This window comes from Solanum stenotomum, chromosome 12 (assembly GCF_019186545.1).
Source record: "Solanum stenotomum isolate F172 chromosome 12, ASM1918654v1, whole genome shotgun sequence".
NCBI classification, from domain to species: domain Eukaryota; kingdom Viridiplantae; phylum Streptophyta; class Magnoliopsida; order Solanales; family Solanaceae; genus Solanum; species Solanum stenotomum.
The window spans coordinates 20872712-20894878 of NC_064293.1; the positions used below are offsets into that span (position 1 = coordinate 20872712).

The following is a 22167-nucleotide window of genomic DNA, read 5'->3' on the forward strand; positions in this document are numbered from 1 at the left end:
AAAAGAATAGAGAGGTGAAGAGAGCAAGGATCGATTATGGGAATTTTTCCAAAGGTAAGTCCGAGGGTCAAGGGCGATCAAGTTTCAAGAGAAGATTCTCTAACCAAGGCTCCTGTAGTGCTCCAAGGGTCATAAAAGATAGGGTGTCTAACCCTAAGCCTCAAGGAGGCAATAGTGGTGGATCTTCTATGGTGAGGCCTACTTGTGCTAAGTGTGGTAAGAAACATGATGATAAGTGCATAGTTGGCACATATGGTTTTTATGGTTGCGGGAAGAGTGGTCACATGATGAGGGATTGTCCCATGCTTAAGGTTCAAGGATGAGAGGGCAAGCAAGCTTCTCCTAGTGGTTCAAATTCCGATGCTCCTAAGAAGAACACTTTTATGCTCTAAACAAGAGGTGACAAAGAGAGTTCCCCGAATATGGTAACCGGTATGTTGAAAGCTTTCTTTATTGATGTGTATGATTTATTAGATCCCGGTGCTACTTTGTCTTTTGTGATGCCTTATATGGCTATGCGGTTTTGATGTTTCCCTGGAAGAATTATTAGAACCTTTTTTCAATTTCTACCCCGGTTGGTGATTCTGTGGTGGCTATGACGGTGTATAGAAGATGTCCCATTTCCTTGTCCCATAGAGTTACTCTTGTTGACTTGGTAGAACTTGATATGTTAGATTTTGAATTCTTGGTACGGATAGGTTGCATGCATGTTATGCCTCTATTGATTATAGAACCCGGATGGTTAGATTCCAATTTCTGAATGAGCCTATTTTAGAGTGGAAGGGGGGAAATTCTATGCCTAGAGGTCAACTTGTTTCTTGTCTTAAAGATAGAAAGATGATCTTCAAAGGGCGTGTTTACCATATTGTTAGGGTGAAGGATGTTGAATTCGAAACCCCTCCTCTAGAGTCGGTTCCGTTAGTGAATGAGTTTCCGGAAGATTTTCCCAATGATTTGCTTGGTATTTCTCCTGACCGGGAAATAGATTTTGGTATTGACCTTATTCCGGATACGCAACCTATCTCCATTCCTCATTTAAGAATGGCTCCGGTTGAGTTTAAAGAACAACTAAGGGACTTGATAGACAAGGGTTTTATTCAACCAAGCATCTCTCCATGGGGTGCTCCGGTATTGTTTGTTAGGAAGAAGGATGGGTATCTTAGAATGTGTATTGATGATCGCCAATTGAACAAGGTAACCATTAAGAACAAGTATCCACTTCCGAGAATTGATGACTTATTTGATCAACTTTAAGGGGATAGTTAATTCTCCAAGATTGATCTTCATTCGGGTTATCACCAATTGAGGGTGAGGGAAGTTGACTTCCTAAAAATGGCTTTCCGAATGATATATGGTCACTATGAGTACCTAGTCATGTCCTTTGGGTTGACGAACGCTCCGGCGGCGCTCATGGATCCTATGAATAGGGTGTTCCGACAATACCTTGACATGTTCGTCATCGTGTTTATTGATGATATCTTTATATATTCAAGAAGTGAAAATGAGAATGTTGACCATTTGAAGGTGGTATTACAAGTCCTTAAGGAACATAAACCTTTCGCAAAGTTTAGCAAATGTGAGTTTTGGCTAAGGTCCGTAGCATTTGTTGGCCACATTGTGTCAAGTAAGGGTATTAAGGTAGATCCTAAGAAGACGGATGTGGTCAAGAGTTGGCCTAGACCTCTTACTCCAGCCGACATTAAAGGCTTTTGGGTTTGGCCGGTTATTATAGAAGATTTGTTGAGGGATTTTCTTCCATTGCTTCTCCTTTGATGGCTTTGACTCAAAAGAAAGCTAAATTTATGTGGTCGGAAAAGTGTGAGAAAAGTTTTCAAGAATTGAAAGATAGACTTCCGCTCCGGTGTTGACCTTACCAGATGGTACATATGGTTTTGTAGTATGTTGTGATGCCTTTAGAGTTGGGTTGGGATGTGTGCTCATGCAACATGGTAAAGTGATTGCCTATGTTTCAAGACAACTCAAAGTTCATGGAAAGAACTATTCGACCCATGATCTTAAACTAGCGGCGGTGGTGTTTACCTTGAAAATATGGAGGCACTATCTTTATGGGGTGCATGTAGATGTTTTTACAGATCATAAGAGTCTTCAATATGTGGTTAGCCAGAAAGACTTGAACCTTCGGCAAAGAAGGTGGTTAGAATTATTGAAAGACTACGATATGAGGGTCCTTTATCAACCCGACAAAGCTAATGTGGTAGCAGATGCTCTTAGTAGATTGTCCATGGGTAGTGTGACTCTTATAGAGGATGAAAAGATGGAATTGGTTCATGATGTTCATAGGTTGGCCCTGCTAAGTGTTCCTCTAGTTGATTCCCCCAAGGGTGGTGTCACAGTCCATAATGGTTCTGAATCATCCTTTGTGATGGATGTCAAGGTAAAACAAGACCTTGATCCTATATTAATTTAATTAAAAGAGTTGGTACTCCAAAAGTCTGTTGAGGCTTTCTCCCAAGGGGGAGTTGGGTTCCTTAGGTACCAAGGTCGGTTATGTGTTCCGGACGTTGATGGCTTGAGGGAGAAAATTCTAGAAAAGGCTCATGGTTCTAGATATTCTATTCATCGGAGAGCCACCAAGATGTACCGTGACCTACGGGAAGTCTATTGGTGCAATGGCATGAAAAGAGATATTGCGGGATTTGTGGCAAAATGTTTGAATTTTCAACAAGTTAAGGATGAGCCCCGAAGGACGGGAGGCTTGTCCCAAGATATAGATATTCCCACTTGGAAATGAGAGGATGTGAATATAGATTTTATTGTGGTCTTGCCTCGTACTCGAAGGCAACATGATTCTATTAGGGTCATTAAAGATCGGATGAGAAAATCAGCCCATTTCATTCATGTGAAGGTTTCTTTTTCGGTGGAAGACTATGCCAAATTGTATATAGAGGAGATAGTGAATTTGCATGGGGTTCCTTTATATATTATTTCGGATCGGGGTACTCAATTTACTTCACACTCTTGGAAGTCATTCCAAAAAGGTCTTGGTACTGAGGTTAAGCTTAGCACGACTTTTCATCCCCAAACCGATGGGCAAGCGGAACATACCATCCAAAACTTGGAGGATATGTTGAGAGCATGTATTATAGACTTCAAGGGTAACTGGGATGACCATCTACAATTGATAGAGTTTGCCTACAGTAAAAGTTACCACTCAAGTATTGCCATGGCTCCTTTTGAAGCCTTGTATGGTAGGATATGTAGGTCTCCAGTTGGTTGGCTTGAAGTAGGTGAAATTTCTCTAATTGGTCCCGAACTAGTTTATGAGGCCATTAAGAAAGTTTGACTCAATAGAGAGATGTTGAGAACGACCAAAAGTCAGCAAAAGTTCTATGCCGATGTTAGGAGAAGGGATATCGAATTCCAAGTTAATGATTGGGTCTACGTGAAAATCTCACCTATGAAAGGTATGACGAGGTTTGGCAAGAAGTGGAAACTTAGTCCCCCGTATGTGGGCCCATATCAAATTTTGAAGCATATTGGGAAAGTTACATATGAGTTAGACTTGCCAAATGAGTTTGGCTCTGGTTCATCCGGTATTTCATGTTTCCATGCTTAAGAAGTGTATTGGTGATCCGGTATCTATTATCCCCTTGGAAGGGTTGGGGCTTGATGAGAGCTTATCATATGAGGAAGTTCCGGTAGAAATCTTAGATCGGCAAGTTAAGAGATTGAGAAACAAGGAAGTAACTTCCGTGAAGATTTTATGGAGGAATCATTTAGTTGAGGGTGCTACATGGGAGGTCGAGGCCGATATGAAGTCCCTCTATCCTCAACTTTTTCCTTCTACTCCTATTCAAGTTTGAGGTAAGTAGTTCCTCTTGAGTTCCTAGTTGTGGGACTCATGTGTGATATGTTATTTTCCATGATTTCCTTATTATTATGCATGTTCTTGAGAGAGTTCATATTTAGCAATAAAATGAGCTTTCATGATTTATGTGTTCCTCATGTTGTTGTACATTTTGGTATGATGTTGCATATTTGACTTCATGAGATAAATTGATGAACATTCGTTATGATATGCCATATCGGCTCCATAATGTTGTGTTAGGCATGCTTTTGCTAGAGAAGGTAGTTCCTCCTATGAACATGAGAAATGTTGAATTTCATGCATTTTGGATTGGTAGATGTAGTTCCTACTTCCTAATGTTGGATTGATTGTGATTGAGATGGAGTTGATGTTTCCTCCTTTGAATAGTGCATGTTTTAGTTGTGCATTATTTTGATGTTGCATGCATGATGGGCTGCTAGTCTTGAGTCTTTTATTCCGTAAGGTGTCTATATCGCCATTCCAGGATGAATGTTCCCAAGGGAGAGATAATGTAACACCCATTAAAACTACTAGACTGAGCTAGAGCCTAATGTGTAAACTAGTAGCCTAATTGGGGTTTAACGTAAAGTTTAGAGTCGTAAATAACCTTTGGTACTCAATATAAGTGTTGTTGGGTGTAGACGTCAAGGTATGACCCCCCAAGGACTAACCAAGGGTCCTTGAGGAGGACCCTAAGACAACCCCAAAATGCTGTAAAAAAATAGCCTACCCATGAGGGGCTTCCACAAGCCGTGGATGGGCCCACGCCCCATGGGTGGAGGTCGTGGGTCAAGGCTTGACCTTCCCTTGTTTTCCTAGCCTCATACATCACTCACAATTGACCAGAACGGTTCGTGGACCCACCCACGGTCTGTGGATGACGACAGTTTTTAGACTTGAGTTATTAAGTTGGGGGTTAAGGGAGGGGCTTAGGGTTAATTAATTATTTAAGTAGAGTCATTTTAATACTAATTAGACTACCTATATAAACCTCTAAACTAAGTCAATTAATTCATTATTTCAAGACCCCAAAATAAACTCATTCCCTCCTAAATATTTCTCTCACTTAAACTTCCATAGAAGAAGAACAAGAAATTGAAGTCTAGGGTTCAAGGATTCATCTTTTCTACCCAATTTCATGAATAATATTCAATAAGGTATGGTAGTTTTTCATATATGGGTAGCTTTCACCCATAGAGTCCCTTCAAAGTCTTCAATTTCAAATCTAGAAAACCCAAAAGCTAGGGTTTTCTTCCAATGTCATGGGTTCCTTTCAAAAACGTTTTCAATGTTTGATTTATGTAGGATTATAATTGTATTGATGAATTATGGTTCATTTATTATGAAATACCCCCAAGAACCTATGAATTCCCCATATTTCTAAATTGTGATCTTGTGATATGGGTTGATTGATTATAGAAGCATCTGAATAGATTGTGCTTAGATTGATTGAAGTAATTGAATCATTTTATTATCCATACCTAATTTAGAAATTCTAGATGTTTCGGTTGTATGTGATTCATGGTCATTGAAGGGCAAATTATGAGAATTGTACATGATTATGAGAATTATGCATGTGCTACAAGATTTACTTTGAGGATGAAGTTCCAATGACTATGGTGTAATTTTGGTATTGATTGAAAGGTCATTCTACCCTATACCCTTACACATGATTATGCATGAAGTATCTATGACTATGATAATCTTGTTGTATTGATTGAAAGGTTATTCTCATGAAAACACTATGAACATGATGCGAAAGGTTTACTCACATACTAATGATTCTAAGGTTGAAAGGCTATTCTCCCCTATTGAATCTATGAGCTATCATGATACCATGTTGGATTGAATGCTAGGGCATCCTTCCATGAACATGAACCTAAGTAAAGACTTAACATGAACTTAAAGGGAATTATACTTAGCACCAAGTGGATATGAAAATGAGATGAAAGCTTTTACGTCAGTTAGTCCAGCTTTCCAAATGGGTTCCTTCTACGTCAATTAGTCCGGGTTCCCAAAAAAATTAGCTCATGAGATGGAAACATTTTACGTCAAAAGTTCGGGTTTCTAGAAGCAATCTCTATATCTCGTAACTATGTACCCACATAGGTATTTTGCTAGTGGATCCACCTAACCTATCAAACATGAGTTCTACCTTAGGCAAGTAGGAAACCTGTTTTTGGTGTGGGGGCAAGACACCGGATTCCATATAGCTCACATGGTCTATATCGGTTAAGGTTATTTTCCTTACATGACAAGAACATGAACATGAACTATAACTTATGACTTTTCAAAAAGCTCTACTTAGTGTGAGTGGGGGTATGAGACTTCATTCATGCATGGCACAAGTAGACTTTGAGAGGAGTTGTGGTGTGGTTCTCTTATGCTATGAAGGCTTATGAATTATGCATGTTTAATGTGGATTGTTGCTATGAGTAACTTTCCCTTATATGAGTTAATGCACATGAATGTTTCCTTATCTATTAGTATTGGATATGATGAGGTCAAAGCATGATATGTATGATGTTGGTGACCTAAAAGTGGTACTTAGTATTAGATAAGATTATGAGATCTTATCTATGTATTGCATAAGTATAGCTTAGGGTTACTTATGTAATGGTTTGACTTATGTTTCTACACTAATGTGCATGATGACTCTTAAACTTGATAATGTGCATGATGACTCTTAAACTTGATAATGTGCATGATTTCAACTAAAATGTTCCTTTTGGCATGTTTTGAATGGTTTTATGAATGACTATTATACTTAGTGCATTTTTGTAATAACCCATATTTTCTACATTTTTCTATAAGTGTAGGGCCCGGTTGTTGAGGTGTACTTCTCCTATTGTTCAAAGCTTGGATTGATTCTCTCATCGCTTTTGATGAGTCCTCATGGTTCGAGGATGCGAGTTGTTCATTTCAGTTTGTTCTTACATTTCCTTTTTTATACTACGTTGTAAAGGGCTGTGGCCCTATTTGATACTCGATTGTATTAGATGGCTTATGGAGATAATGTCTAGACTTCCATTTGATTTTATGAAAGACTTTGATTGTAAAAGTTTTAAATTCCGCATCATTTCTATTTTTCTTATGTCATGATATGCTAAGGGCTTGTATGAGACCTCTTCGGGGTTGAGTATGCCGTGTTACATCTAGGGAGTACCCCTGGGTTGTGACATCAAGTTACTTCACAGTTTTGGAAGTCATTCCAAAAAGGGCTTTGGTACTAAGGTTAAGCTTAGCACGAATTTTCTTCCCCAGAATGATGAGTAAGCGGAACGTACCATCCAAACGTTAGAGGATATGTTGTGGGCATGTGTCATAGACTTCAAGGGTAATTTGGATGATCACTTATTGTTAATAGAGTTCGCCTACAACAATAGATACCACTCAAGTATTGATATGGATCCTTTTGAAGCCTTGTATGGTAGAAGGTGTAGGTCCCCGGTTGGATGGTTTGAGGATTGTGAAATCGCTTTGATAGGTCCCGAACTAGTGTATGATGCCATTGATAAAGTTCGGCTTATTAGAGAAAGGTTGAGAACGGCTCAAAGTAGACAAAAGTCTTATGCCAATGTGAGAAGAAAGGATCTAGAATTTGAAGTTAGTGATTAGGTTTGTCATAAAATCTCACCTATTTAAGGTATGATGAGATTTGGAAAGAAAGGAAAACTTAGTCCCTGGTTTGTAGGCCCATATCAAATTTTGAAGTGTTGGGAAGGTTGCCTATGATATTGGCCCCATAATGTAGTGTTGAGCATCCTTTTGGTTGCAGAAGGTACTTCCTCCTATGATTATGTGAAATGATGAGGTTTTGTGCTTAATGGATTGTAGATGTAGCTCCTACTTCCTTGTGTTGCATTGTTTATGTTTGAGATGGAGTTGAAGTTTCCTCCTTTTAAAAGTGCAAGTTGTGAATACTGCAATTTGAATTTTTGTATTTTTTTGATATTTCATGCATGATGGGCAGCTAAGTCTTGAGTCTTTTATTCCGTAAGGTGTCTAGATCATTATTCGAGGACGAATGTCCCCAAGGGGGAGATTTTGTAACACCCGGTAAAAACAGTAGACTAAGTCATAACCTAATGTTTAAACTAGTAGCATAATTGGGGTTTAACTTAAAGATTAGAGTCGTAAATAACCCCCAGTACTTAATATAGGTGTTTTTGGGCTTAAAAGTCAAGGTACGACCCCCCAAAGACAAACCAAGGGTCCTTGGGGAGGACCTTAAAACAACCCCAAAAGCTGTCCAAGCAGTGGTCTCCCATGAAGGGCATCCACGAGTCGTGGATGGACCCACGCCCAGTGGGGAGGGGTCTTTGGTCAAGGGCTTGGGCTTTCCTGTTTACTTAGCCATAGACTACCATCCACGAATGACCAGTACGGTTCGTGGACCCACCCACGGTCTGTGGTTGAGGTCTCGTGGGTGAGGGCAGTTTTGGTCCTTTAAGTTTTTCAGTTGGGGGTTAAGGGTATGGTCTAGAATTAATTAGTTATTAAGTAGGGTCATTTTATTAGTAATTAGATCACCTATATAAACCTAATAGACCCCTAAACTAAGTCAGTTAAATCATTTTTCCAAGACTTCAAAACAAACCCAATTCCCTCTCAAATATTTCTCTCTCTAAAACTCCATAGAAGAAGAAGAAGAAGAAGGTGAAGTCTAGGGTTGAAGGATTTATCTTTTCTACTCAATTTCGTGGAGATTCTTCAATAATGTATGGTAGCTTTTCATCTATGGAGAGAATTCCTCCATAGAGTCCCTTCAAAGTCTTCAATTTCAAAACCTAGAAATCCCAAAAGTTAGGGTTTTACTCCAATAACATGGGTTCCTTTCAAAAACGTTTTTAGTGATTTATATATGATATATTATGGATAAATTGATGAATTCCTACTATTTTTATGTTAGATTCCCCCAAGAACCCTGAATTCCCCAAACTTCTCAAATTGTGATCATGTGAGGTGAATGGTTGGTTATAGATGAATGTTATGAAATCATGCTTATAGTAATCAAGTTAATTGAATTGTGTTTTCATCCATGTCTAATGTAGTGATTCTAGATATGTTGGTGAATTGTGACCTATGGTCCTTGAAGGACAATGTATGAGAATTATGCATGATTAGGAGACTTTTGTGCATGTTTCTAGATTTCTTTGAGAGGAAAGTGATTATGACTCCAATCTAGTTGTTGTGTCGTTGGATGGTATTCCCATATGCACACCTATGCATGAATAGGAATATGATGTGAAAAAGCTTGTTTACAATATGATGATTCTAAGGTTGAAAGATTGTTCTCACCTATTGAATCTAGGAGCTATAGTATGAATTATGTTGGATTGTGTGTCAAGACATTCTTCCATGAATATCAATGTAAGTCAAGACTTAATATGAAATAAATGGGAACTAAATTCTTAGCACTGAGTGGATATGGCCAATGAGATGGAAGCTCGTCCGTTAGTAGAGGGCGGGTTTTCTAGAAGAAGTCCCATGAGATGGGAACTCCTCCACTAGTAGACGGCGGGTTTCTAGTAGCAATCTCCATATGCTATAACTATGATACCTCATAGGTCTTAGCTAGTGGATTCACATAGGCTAATATTATGGTCTTACCTTAGGCAAGTTGGACACCCCTTTTCGGTGTGGGGTAGACATCGGATTCCATGTTTAGCTCACATGGTCTATGTCAGTTAAGGATAACTCCCACTATGGCATAATATGAATTAGCACATGAGTGATGAACTATGGTTGCCTAAGGAGCTTTACTTAGCAAAGGTAGGAGTATGGGATCCTATCATTGCATTGCACAAGTAGACTTTAAGGGTACTTATAGTGAGTTGCTCTTATGATGTGATGAATTATGAGTTTATGATGCTTCTGACTTGTGTTGTCCCATTATCTTAAAAATAATGTTTTAAGTTAGCAAATGGCATGCATTCAACTAAAATGTCCTTTTTAGCATGTTTTAAATGTTTTGTGCATTGCTATCATACTTAGTGCATTTTTGTACAAACCCGTATTTTTCTACATTTTTCCACAAGTGTAGGGTCCGGTATTAGAGGTGCGCTTCCTTCTTGGTCAAAGCTTGGATCGACTACTCTCCACGCTTTTGGTGAGTCCTCATGGTTCGAGGACAAAAATGTTCCTTTCTAGTTGCTTTCTATGCAACTTTCATTTAGAGGCTATGTTGTAAAGGCCTATATTGAGACTTCGATTGTAATAGATGGCTAACGAGACAAGTCTAGATTTCCGCTTTGCTCTTATAAAACTTTCTAAGACTTGAAATGTGTTTTACTCTCTATTGTTCATTACTTATGTTATGATATGCTAAGTGGCTTACATGGTGCTTTTAGGGGTTATATGTGCCTTGTTACGTCTAGGGGATACCCTTGGGTCGTGACACCACTATTAGCACCAACCACTTTCACAGCCTTGTAACCACCTCACATGATTTGTTTCGTCAATAGGTCCATTTGGGTCATTATCTTCGCCATGTTTTCATCTCGTTCTTGTTTTTTTTCAATTGTTCCTTAGTCAGCCCAAGATTCAAAGGAGACACATGATCTACCCTTGTTTACCATGCACAATTGATTTTTGTCATCTTATCAAGCAAGGCAGATGCTATGTCAAATGGTTGTCTCATGATTCCACCTCGAATAAGTTGGTCAGCAACACCTTTGTTGATAGTATCAAAACTCCGATAAAAATATTGCAAAAGGACATCGTCCGGCAACCCGCGGGTAGGTCATTGGAGAAGCAACTTTTGGAACCTCAACCATGTTTCATGGATATGCTCACCATCAACCCGCTTGAAGTTCTAAATATTATCAGTCAACTTAACCAACTTCGAGGGAGGGAAAATCTTTCATAAAATACTTTTGTGAGCTCCTCCCAAGAAGTTATAGATTCCCTTGGTAGTTCGGTCAACCAATTTGTTGCCTCCCATATTAGAGAAAAGGGAAATAAACGGAGTCAAATGGAATCTTGAGTGATGTTATTGAAGGAAAACGGTCCACACACATCCACAAAATTGCAAATGTGGTCACGAGGGTCCTCATGAGCAAGGCCCCCGAAAAGCCCTTTCATTTGCAATAGCTTCAACATAGTATTGGTCATATGAAAAACCGCATTGCCCACAGTTGGAGGCAATCTAATAGCACCAACACTTCCCAATTTATCCACATTGACATCTTGCAAGTTTCCGATGTCATCATTGTTCCCTAGTTGACTTACATTTCTCCCGTTCACACTCATATCTTGACCTGTTCATATCAATGAACAAAGAAAAACAAATAAGAAAATTCTACTACAACAAAATTAGTTCACAAAAACACTCCAATAAAAGAATTCTAAATACCAATCCCCGGCAGCAACCCCATTTTTTATAACGCTCAACTACACTTCTTCCGATTCAAAGTGTAGGTGGTAGCTAACAAGTATAAACCTAATGATGAGTTGGGGTTGATCCCATACAAAGTTGTACGGTAAAGAATTCAATTACAAAGTGAGAACGTCTTCTAATCATTTGTAGAAGTAACAATATGCAACATAAAATAAATCACGAAGTTTTGATGATCATTATCAAAAGGAGGGATTTATTAACCAAGTTCTAACAACAATAATTAACACGAGATTTGAACGATTAGAGAGAGGACCTTAGGAATGTGATCAATCGAATGCTAATTTAACTTAATGGGTAATTATTAATTGCTTTAAGTTGTTGAATTTCAATGGGTAGGATGTGTTTTGAATATGATAACCATTGCTTGATCAACTATCATGTTTCGAGTGAGTTCTCTCGAACCTCAACAAGCTTAACAATACCAAACGACCCAATTCCTTAATTAACCCACTTTCTCAAGCTGGGTTGTAAAGATGCAAATCAATACAACTATCAATCATTCATTCTACTTTATACCTCTTTCTCAAGCAAGCATAGAGAGTTAAGCTAGAACCGAATTCTCAACTTCAGATCATCAATTAAAAACTGAACAAACAATTGAACGCACTTCAAAACAACATTAAATTCCGTAATTAACAATACCCATATGCTAATTAATGCATTCAACTACATGATCACATCCCTTAGGTAAGCGTTTTAGCCAAACATAGCAAAAAGTAAGAAATCTTTATCAAAAAGATTATACATCTGAATTGTTAACAATCTGCAATACCCAATGCCAAAACTAAAGTTATAATCCTAAAATCTCAAATCTTAGATTCAAGTCTTCTCCAAGAATGTTAAACAATGTAAAAATGTGAAAACTTTCAAAGACTGGGGAATATTCTGTGTGGTAAATCCTTTTCTTCTTTTAAAAACTGAATTTATACGTTCCCAAAAGCTCAACAAGAGTCCAATTGCCGAAGTTAGTCGGGATCGGCAATCGACTCAGCGATCCATCGAGTTGCACTTCATTTCACCTTTTTGTTGTTGTTCATGTATCCAATTGTTCTGGATGATTAGATAAGGTGGGTCGTGATCGCCGATCCATTCAGCATATTGCCAAATCATATTTTGCTCTCGAAGTTGGATTGTCTTACTCACAATTGCAATTGCAAGTATACGTAGTCGCGTAAGTAATATAGTGGTTGTTCAAAGAACCAGAAAATCGAACCCAAAGAACTTGTCGATTAATTAATTTTTACTAAATTATACTAGTCTAAATATTTATTTAAGAGTGCCAAAAGTGTTTAAATTTTATTTGTAAAAAAGACTGCAAGAATGAAATAATAAAATTACTTATAGTGATTTGGAAAATTCCAGGACTACACCATGTATACGTTTTATGTATCACATCTCATGCATGAATTAACTACGGTTATCAAATTACTGATTTAAAGGGTTGATTTTATGGTCATGGTCTCCCGACCTCTAATCGCCTACTCCAATTAGCTGTCTAACTACATCGTTGAGCCAATATATGCAGTCCTAATTGACAAGCATTTATATTTCATCATGTTTTGTAACCAAGCTAGGTGTTCGTCCGGGCGTCACTCCTAAACACAAATCAACTCAATTTAATGGAAGATCAAGCTTTATGTATCCTTTGGTCTATTTACTTTATCGTCTCCCGAGTTTAAGAGTAGACAATAGATTTATCTCTATGATGGCCAGTCAAGAATTACTAAACAAGAACACAAAAGTAATTTAAAGTGATAACCAACATTGATTCAAAACAATCAATGTTCAACAATTACCCACAACTACAGCCCCGGAACAAGGGCCTTTAGCTACTAATGTTTAAGAAAAGAAGAAAAAAAAAACCCTAAAAGGTATTGACAACTTTATACATGATGCCCTATGATTGATCTCCCATATAATTACTTTCATGGACTATTTATAGATATAGAAAACCCTAAATAAAATATTTGAGTCCAAAATAAATTGGTAAACCAAAACCAAAAGGAATTGGATTCCTTTCTTTCCGCGTGAAGCTATGGCGCCTTAAACTTTTTGCCGTGGCCTTCTATGGTTGCCACATGCTATGCAGGTACGTTATTATTTACTTATTTGAATATAAATTTTATTAATATTATATTAACTTATTTTCATTAAGTTGCCTATTTGATTTCCTTCTTCAACCTTATATCTTTAATTCGTTTTAGCTCAAAACTTCTTCAACTTTACACCGATTTACTCCTACAAATAAAATATACTATTTAGTGTAATCCATAAAATCCATGCTCAAAAAGAGAAAATATAAATAATAAATGAGAGAAATAATGATTAAAATATATATTTTTGGCCTCACATCAACACCCCACACTTAAGCTTGTGTTCATCCTCGAGCAAACATTAAAGCTCATCTCAAAAAAATCAAACTACGAATGTCATCAATTTGGTTGACACAAACAATTAGGTAATATAAAAATTTCAAAACGTCAAGTACAATTCCGGCTCATTATGCAAGACATCCAAATAAACAACAAACCTCTAAAATCGTAACCTCAACGAAGAACTTTGAACTTATCAAATTTAAGCTTGCTCACCTACTCTCATCAAAGAAAGTTAATAAAATCATCTATCCATCCTAAAAAAAGTGCCCTCACAAGAAGTAATAGTCCACACACTCAATTCAAAAGATTGATTATAAATTAAGGACTTAGCATCAAAGAAACACTCACACTCACAAATAAAATTCACATGTATGCACAAATAACCATAGACTTGCTTATTATGTACATCTCCACTAATTAAGCATGCTTGAATAGGATCAAATAGGACTTTCACAGGTTGTAATGTAGACTAGGGGACGGGTAGGAAAACTATATAATAGTGACTTACAGTTCCTTAAGAACTTTGCACTTTAAGATTTTATCACCCATTATTTTCTTCTCTTTATTTTCATCCCTCTCTTCAACAATTATTTCAGAAATAATTCTCATTGTGTCAAGAATGTTTCAATCATTTTTTTCATTTCACATTCTTTCTTCTCTTTTTTTTATCACATTCTTTCAAAGAGGGCTTTTAAGCACTTTGTCGCTATCATTGATTACCTTTTCACTAAACCATCCCTCTTTCTTTCAGAATTAAAAATTAGAATAAGTTTATGCTATAATTCTCAAGGAAGCAAGGTGCAAAAAATAGGGATTCAACAAAATTATATGGGGAAAAATATGGCTACCAACAAAAGACTACATGTTCAAAAGGGCTAACTAGTGATATAATATTTGAAAAGCCTAAAATTTACAAGACAAATCAAAGAAAGTCTATTATCATCTCCTAAATAAAGCATCACTTTTTATTTCGCTTCAATAACATGCAGGGCAAGTTCTAGACTAAGATGCAAGTCATGGAATAAACAAAATCTCACCACACATGGCACATGTATCAATCAAGATGGATCAATTCCACTTATAAGACAGACATGATCATAATAAACTACAAAATAAAATAAGCTATATACAAAGTCACAACCATGAGCTTAGGTGTCAAAGAGTCTGCAATTTATTTTATCATTCAAGCATTCACAAGAATGTACTACTAAAAAATTAGGCCTAAATAACAAGTATCACACCACTCAAAAGGGTCTTTTCTTTTCTCTCAAAAAAAATTAAAAAGAAAAATTATTCCTAAAAAATTAAAAGACACTCGGTTCATAAGGACTATCCTCAATAAAAGAACCGAAAACAAAAGCCAAGAAACTCATCCTAAAAAACAAAAGACTCAATAAAACAGTAAAAACTAGGAATTCAGTCCTCTACCCTACACTTAAAAAGATGCTATGTCCCTAAAGAATCAATTAAAATTTAAAATAGGGGTTATAAAAACTCTTTGAGGCCTTTAGGCCTAGCTAGTAGCACATTCTCTCAATTTTCATCAAGAGTCGTACGCATCCCCTACTTAAGCTCAAACGTGATCCTTTGCTTCAAACTTTTGGATACTCAGACTTCCCCTAATCTGCAAAAACAAGATCAAAAGAGAAAAAAAAAGTGACACTAATAAAATAAGAAGTTACACTACTAATTGGGTTGCCTCCCAATAAATGCCTTATTTAACGTCGCGGCACGACATAAATAAATTCACAACTTTTCTTTCCCCTTTGAGCTTATGAATTTCACCCCTAACTTCGCATCAACTTTTCTCTTCCTCTCTAGGAGTGGTGGTATAAAGATAAAGAAACTAAATAATATATGTCGCATCTTACACTTCTTGATCCTTATGTGAGGAATGTCGTTTTGTCTACCTGGACTAAACAACTTTATGATGTAGGGACCTTGTACCTCATATATATACTCATCCATTAGTCCAGATGATATAGAAAACTATTTTGAATGAGATTCAAGTTGCCACAACTCCAAACAACATTTTTACAACATTCTCACTTTTGTACTCTTTCTCAACATCAATATTATGGAAGAAGTTATAGTTGAATGGTTGGAATTCCTCTTTTTGCTCCACTAGTTGGTCATCATACATGGAACTTGGTAATTGGGATTGAGATGCCTCAATCATTTTGTTCAAGTAAGCCTCTAAGTCATGAATATCTAAGCCAAATTGATCTATTTCTTGTGTGAGCTCAACTCTTCCTTTCAATTAGTTTGGTTGTTATGTATATTAGACCATTACAGATAGAACACTGAAACTTTTAACGTTGAGTTTGTTCTTGTAGCCAAGATTGACTCACTATATCTATTTCCCATAACTTTCTCCATATTGGGCTTCAATCTCTTCTAATTTAGCTTAGACTATAATTTCTAATTGAATAGCGTCAAGCTTATCCAGCAGTTTCGTGATTTTTGATTTCTCTTCCACACATACAAATATTTGTTTCGTGATTTTTGAATTAAATTTGTTCAGCTTGTCCGTACATTCCATAAGTGAATTCACATTGCGCGCCTCTTATTTTGCTTTCTCCACTTCATCGCCCCTGCCAACATAAAAAATAACAGAAGAATCATAATAGGGGTTCGGTGGAAGGGAATAAGATTCAGGACAACCATTCCAATGAACATATTGACGACCACATATATGACATAAAGGACACTCGATGTCCAAGTGGTGTCCATTACAATAATTACAAGGATATTATAAGAATACTCATCACCCAACAACGATTTATCCTTATCATCCATATCAATTAGAGTACCAAATTATTCAAAAACAAAAAATTATTAATTGTTCAGAAAAAAATTAACTAAAAAAACAAACAAATAAATAAAAAGAAAAAGGTATAACCTAGAATAATAGTTAATTTTTAAGTCCCAGGCAGCGGCGCCAAAAACTTGTTGCTCCCAATTGCACACACAAGTGTACGTGGTCGCGCAAGTAATATAGTGGCTCTTAAAAGAACCAGATTATCAAACCCAAAGGACTTATCGATTAACTATTTTTTACTAAACTATACTACTCTAATTATCTATATTACCTTAAAAGCATGAACTCCTAAATTGAATGTTAAATTACTATAATATCCCTAACTTAGGTTTTGACTTTTTCGAATACATGTGACTTTTCCAATAAGTTGTGACTTTTTTCGAAGGGTTGTGATTTTTTGATGAGTTGTGACTTTTCCAAAGAGTTGTGAGTTCTTCAATAAGTTGTGACTTTTCCAAAGAGTTGTGACTTTTTCAATTAGTTGTAACTTTTCCAAAGAGTTGTGACTTTTTCAAAAAGTTGTGAATTTTCCAAAGTGTTGTGACTTCTCGGAAAGGTCATGATTTTTTAGATAAGACACAATTTTTTTTTGTTATACTACGCTTTGTTGACTATAAATGGATGGACTTCCTCTAATTTTTCGACCACATTTTTTCTAATCTTCTACTCTTATTTTTCTTCTTGCATTTTAAATTTTTTTGTATGATTTATTGTCGTTGAGTGAGTTCAAAATTTAGCATAATATGAGGTACCACTATTCTGATGAAGTAAGTCGTTCTATCCTAAGAGGGTATATTCCGTTATCTCGATTACTTGAGGAAAATAATATAATTTTTATGATATAATAATTATTTTTTTGCTTAATATATACATTAGTATTTAATGTTCCAATATATGAAGTTAACATAATGTAGTATAAATTCATTTGTTTTTGTTAACAGTTTCTCTTGTGATGTAGATATATGCTTTTGAATATCTTTTTCCAAAATTTAGAGAATTGTCACGATTTATTTTTTATGCTCAAGACAAAAGAATGAATTTATTTATCAATGTTACTTATGTGATTTAGACTCTCAGGAAGTTTACTTCAAAATAGTTATTACTATATAAACATTGCCGTTTTGTTCTACTTATTTATTATTTCTTAATATTTCAGTATTTTAGATGAGGAAAAGTTTATATGACTTGTAATAACGCCAGTTGAAGTTTGTATTAGTTTAATTTTTATTATTTATTCGATAGCTAATTTTATGAGATAAGTATTTTTATTAATGCAATTATATATTTATTAGTTCACCTGCTTGCATACAGTCCCCTGGCAATTGTAAACACATACTTTACAACACTAACTAACTTTGTTTCTTCACCGTGAAGCATAACTTATACAACCTATTATTGGTAACCTGCTCACATACAGTCTCTTACCAATTTTGAACACATACTTTACATATATATGTTACTTCTAACCTTACTTTAGACGCACTTTACATCTTAATGATACCCTCTTTTATGCAACAAATCCCTGCCTAATCATGCCGATTTCGACCATTTGCCAACCTCATCAGTGGTACTAATACACAATAACGCATATAATTAACATTGTCACTCTCATCTCCCAGTGGTAGTCATCAAGCTCCATCCCACATGACGACTGAAATTTAACTACCAAATACTATTTGAAGAGGCTAAATATTTACTAGGCTGCAACGTGCAAGACTATATCGAATCGACCTCAGTAAAGGTATGAACTTTATTTATACCTAAACACCTTAACAACCAATGGACTCCACCACATAGGTATGTTGTCTAATACATCCTAACTTTTACAGTTATCTTATTGTGATACTTCATAGCACAAAAGAGAAGAAAGCAATTACACGATTACATATGCATANCCAAATACTATTTGAAGAGGCTAAATATTTACTAGGCTGCAACGTGCAAGACTACATCGAATCGACCTCAGTAAAGGTATGAACTTTATTTATACCTAAACACCTTAACAACCAATGGACTCCACCACATAGGTACGTTGTCTAATACATCCTAACTTTTATAGTTATATTATTGTGATACTTCATAGCACAAAAGAGAAGAAAACAATTACACGATTACATATACATAACAATTGATGATTCTTTTAATTTTATACATTAGGTTAGTTTTGAAAGAAAATGTGTCCATCATGCTACTGAGAAAACTGGACTCTTCAAATGGCTTATGCAATGGGGCATTGTTGATTTGTAGAGGCTTTGACAAGAATGTCTTACATGCAGAAAAAACAACAATACCCTTTCAAATTTATTCGGAAACAATTTTCAATATGTCTATGTTTTTGCAATGATGATAAATAAAGCTAAAGGTCAAACGATATCAAATGTAGGAGTATACCTACCACAACATGCTTTCTTACAGGGCAAACTATATGTTGCACTATCTAGAGGAATATCTATGTCAACAAAAAAAATTGCAGGTCATGACTGAACAACTAGATTGATACACCGGGACATACACAAGAAAATACTGTATACAAGAAAGTACTAGGTGAGATTTGATTAATACCAAAATTGTAAGAAATCAAATAGGAAAAAAAAATACACCACACATGTAGCTAATGAAAATTATATTGGAAGAATTCTTAGTTTTGGTGGAAGAGGAGACGATATGAAAAACAATAGACATCTACCACAGAAGACATTACTTTTGTTTATATAAAGTTATTCAAATACAGGGTACATTGAATTTCAAATACTGAAAGGGAGCATACAGTCCATGACACGACATAACTAAGAGGACAAATTGTTAATTCGTGCACAATTACTTACTAACAAATTGTCTAACAACAATTTAAGAATACGACGTTCGTCACTACATGCCGAACAAGCAAGAAGGCAAATAGATTGACCATTTACTTAGTATGATGTAGTGCAATATTAAATGCATATTGATATGTTGAAAGCCTAAATTATACATAAAATATAAAATATATCATGTATAGGGATCTCAAGACTTAACCTACATGTGCAACGCACATGCAGTGAATCTAGTTTATTTAAGAGTGCCAAAAGTGTTTGAATTTTATTTGTAAAGAAAAGAATGCAAGAATGAAATAATAAAATTACTTACAGTGATTTGGAAAATTCCAGGGCTACAACATGTATAGGTTTCATGTATGACATCTCATGCATGAATTAACTATGGTTATCAAATTACTGATTTACAGGTTTAATTTTATGATCATCGTCTCCTGACCTCTAATCTCCTACTCCAATTAGTTGTCTAACTACATCGTTGAATGGGGATAGGCAATCCTAATTGGCGAGCATTTATATTTCATCATGTTTTATAACCAAGCTACGTATTCGTCGAAGCGTCACTCCTATATACAAAACAACTCAATTTAATGGAAGATCAGGCTTTCTGTATCCTTTGGTCTATCTACCTTAGCGTCACCCAAGTTTAAGAGTAGACAAGAGATTTATCTCTATGATGGACTGTCAAGAAAGACTAAAACAAGAACACAAACGTAATTTAAAGTGATAATCAACATTAATTCAAAATAATCGATGTTCAACAAACCCATCAGCCCCAGAACAAGGGCCTTTAGCTACTAATGTCTAAGAAAAGAAGGAAAAGAAAAGAACCCTAAAAAGTATTGACAACTTTATACTCGATGCCCTATGATTGATGTCCCATATAATTATTTTCATGGACTATTTATAGAGATAGAAAACCTTAAATAAAATAACTGAGTCCAAAACAAATTGGTTAACCAAAACCAAAAGGAATTGAATTCCTTTTTTTCCGTGTGAAGTTGTGCCACCTTTAACTTTTTGCCGTGGCCTTCAACGGTTGCCACGTGTTATGCAGGTAGGTTCTTCTTTCCTTATTTGAATATAACTTATATTAATATTATATTAACTTATATCTATTTAGCACAATCCATAAAATACATTCTCAAAAAGAGAAAATATAAATAATAAATTGGAGACCAATAATGATTAAAATATATATTTTTGGCCTCACATCAGCTTGGTATAATGGTTACTTCGCTGGATTTTTGGCGAGCTTAAGGCTCACTTGGTGAGTTGCCGAGTAGCTTTTGCGAGCTCCAACTTCTCTTTTATTCACCAGGCCCAATGTTAGGCTTCCAAATTTTAATTGTCCATTCACCAGTTGTCCAGTCCTAGGCGTTAAGAGGGGTTTTAAAGAATGAAAAATTCTCACATCGATGATTAATGAAACAGATGGTCTCATTAAAAGGCTTGATCAATACTCCTCCTTTTGAGCTATCTTTTAGGGAATGAGTTGGTCTGGAAGCCTAAATGTACATGCAAATTTTATATTGATTCTTAGTCTTAAAATTAAGAGTGTGATAGGCCAGATGAATTTCTAGGTCCTTAAAATGATATTAGTTGTCGTCGATAGTCACACTAGTCACACTAGTCACACATCTTTGATGATAGGGACCATTAGAGGGGAGCAGATGGCAACAATAATATTATTTCCACCAGTGGTGATAGTTAATCTTTCAATTGGTGAAGTAGCGTTTGAACTCACCACATATAAGTAAAGCTATTGTTGAGAAAAAGCAGAAAAAAGGACAAGTACTCAACAAGAAAAGAGAAAGCTTGAATTATGTTGAAAATGGAAGTGTATTTAATGGTGAAGATGCAAAGTATATATGGGTTTCAAAAATTTAATGTAAATCATTCTCTCGTTTCCCAGCGGTAAATATAGATTTGACAGTTAAACATATCAAAATTTGCCATGTAGCTACTGAAGTCCAGCCGAATTTAGTTAATTAAGAATGATATGTGTTATAATGATAGATCATATCTTGACAATTGATATTATTCATTCAAGACCCTGATCAATGATGCAAGCTAGTCTAGATCCAAAAGGGTGAATTCAAAAGAATTTTACCAACTATTCAAGGTAGACTTCTTTAATAACTGTTTCGAAAAAAATTGAGACTTACTCCAATAGTTTTTCAATCCTATACTTAATGATTCATACCTGCAAATAATGATCGTTATGAGGGTCATAAAACACGCAATGCATTATTAACACCATATGAAAGTGGACTAACATTGACAAGAAATGAAATGGGAAAAAAGTGCTCCATGTTTTCTTACCATTATAGCATTCCATATTTTAAGCTTCAACTTTTGAAATATATCTTAAACAAAAAGTATTAAGCAGTATTACTAACCAACCCAAGTCATTGCCATATAAATGGGTTTTAATTTTCTCTCTTCATCAGGAAACACGAGCTGCTTCTGTGAACCAAGCAACTTCATGTTCTCCACACTCTTGCATTTCGAAAACGTCATGCTCTTCCCTTTAGTTGACCAAAATGACATCATTTCGTCCAAGAACCTATGAACCAACCTCGAAGAGAATGTATCACTGGCGCTAGAGTGCTCAACTAAGAGAATCAACACGGCAACTCCATCGTCTGTAGTACTATAACAACTTGGTCTTAGAAAGAGATAATTTTAGAAAGAACTAAATTGGAAAGAGCTGAATTGAGGTTAGTACAAGTTACACTTCGATTGTGAGTTTTGGGTCAACTTCAAATAATCATAACTTTCAGTACATGATGAGTTAGGTGGCCCATAAGATATCAAATGAAAGACCTTTGAGGCCCCTTTCCAACGCCACTGAGTTTTCTAAATTCTGAGTTCAGATGAGGGAGATATGCCCATTTGAGTACAACCTGTCTTGTTAAGACATT

General features: G+C 35.8%; 2 protein-coding genes across 3 annotated transcripts in view; both read right to left on the reverse strand.

Annotated features, from left to right (window-relative positions):
• Positions 1-22167, reverse strand: part of LOC125849128 (pterin-4-alpha-carbinolamine dehydratase 2, mitochondrial) — a 179353-nt gene that overhangs the window by 123329 nt on the left and 33857 nt on the right. Inside the window, exon 1 of one of the 2 annotated variants that reach the window (XM_049529149.1) lies at positions 12248-12251. The exons of the other annotated variant lie outside the window; for it this stretch is intronic. The gene's annotated coding sequence lies outside the window, so the exon portion shown is untranslated. Of the gene's footprint in view, positions 1-12247; positions 12252-22167 lie in introns of those variants that run through there. 2 annotated transcript variants of the gene reach the window in all.
• Positions 1-22167, reverse strand: part of LOC125847223 (uncharacterized) — a 923078-nt gene that overhangs the window by 60858 nt on the left and 840053 nt on the right. The window lies entirely within an intron of this gene.